The following is a 1,592-nucleotide window of genomic DNA, read 5'->3' on the forward strand; positions in this document are numbered from 1 at the left end:
AACCAAAACGGAAAACTATAGAGCCATATCCTTAATGAACATAGATGCAAAAATTCTCAACAAGATGCTTGCAAACCACATACAGACACACATCAAAAAGATCATCCGCCATGATCAAGTCGGCTTTATTCTAGAGATGCAGGGATGGTTTAATATACATAAGTCAATAAACATCATAAATCATATAAATGGGCTCAAAGACAAGAACCACATGGTCATCTCAATAGATGCAGAGAAGGCCTTTGACAAAATTCAACATGCAAAGTTCAAAATCCTAGAGGGAGCTGGACTGGAAGGAACATTCTTCAACATAATTAAAACCATACATAACAAACCCATAGCTAACATCAGTCTAAATGAAGAAAAACTAGAAGCATTCCCATTGAAATGAGCCAGACAAGGCTGTCCACTATCTCCCCTCCTCTTTAACATAGTGTTTAAAACTCTTGCAAGACTAATAAGACAAGAGAAGGAAATTCAAGGAGTAATAATTGGAAAGTAAGAGATCAAATTATCCCCTTCTGCAGATGATATGATATTGTATTTAAGAGACACCAAAAATTCCACCTGAAAAACTCCTAGAAATTATTAACACATTCAGTAAAGTAGCAGGTTATAAAATTAATCTACAAAAGTCTGCAGCCTTTTTACATACCAATTACAAACAATCAGAGAAAAAGTACATGGAAACACTCCCCTTTACATTGGCTGCAGAAAAATAATAAAATATCTCTGAATAAACCTGACCAATGGTACTAAAGAACTCCACAATGAAAAATTAAAACTTTAAAGAAATAAATTGAGGAAGACATAAGATGGAAGGACATCCCATGCTCATGGATTGGAAGAATTAATATTGTGAAAATGACGATCCTACCAAAAGTCATTTATAGATTCAATGCAATACCAATCAAAATTCCCATGACATTTTTCACAGAATTGGAAAAAACCATCTGAAGATTCATATGGAAGCACAAAACACCTTGGATAGCCAAAGAAACCTTGAGCACTAAGAACAATGGTGGGGGGAATACTATATCAGATATTAAACTGTATTAGAGAGCTATAGTCATGAAAACAGCATGGTACTGGCACAAAAATAGACCCATAGATCAATGGAACAAAATTGAAGACCCAAACATGAATACATGTAACTTCAGCCACTTGATATTTGACAAAGGGGCCAAGAACATTCACTGGAGGACAGACAGAATTAGACAGAATGTTCAGCAAATAGTGCTGGCAAAACTGGATCTCCACCTGTAGAAGAATGAAACTAAAGCCCTATCTTTCACCTTGCACAAAAGGCAACTCCAAATGGATCAAAGACCTCAATGTGAAGCCTGAAACTCTGAAACTGTTAATAGAAAACATTGGCAATAACCTACAAGATACAGGTGTAGGAAAGGATTTTCTAAACCAGACATCAACTGCCCAGGAGACAAGGTCAAAAATCAACACATGGGACCTCATTAAACTAAAAAACATCTGTACATCAAAAGAAACAACCAAGGAAGTGAAGAGAAAACCCACAGAATGGGAGAAAATCTTCACCAGCAACACATCTGACAGAGGTTTAATATCTAGAATAT

Source organism: Nannospalax galili, unplaced genomic scaffold (genome assembly GCF_000622305.1).
Source record: "Nannospalax galili isolate Female #2095 unplaced genomic scaffold, S.galili_v1.0 scaffold552, whole genome shotgun sequence".
NCBI lineage: Eukaryota > Metazoa > Chordata > Mammalia > Rodentia > Spalacidae > Nannospalax > Nannospalax galili.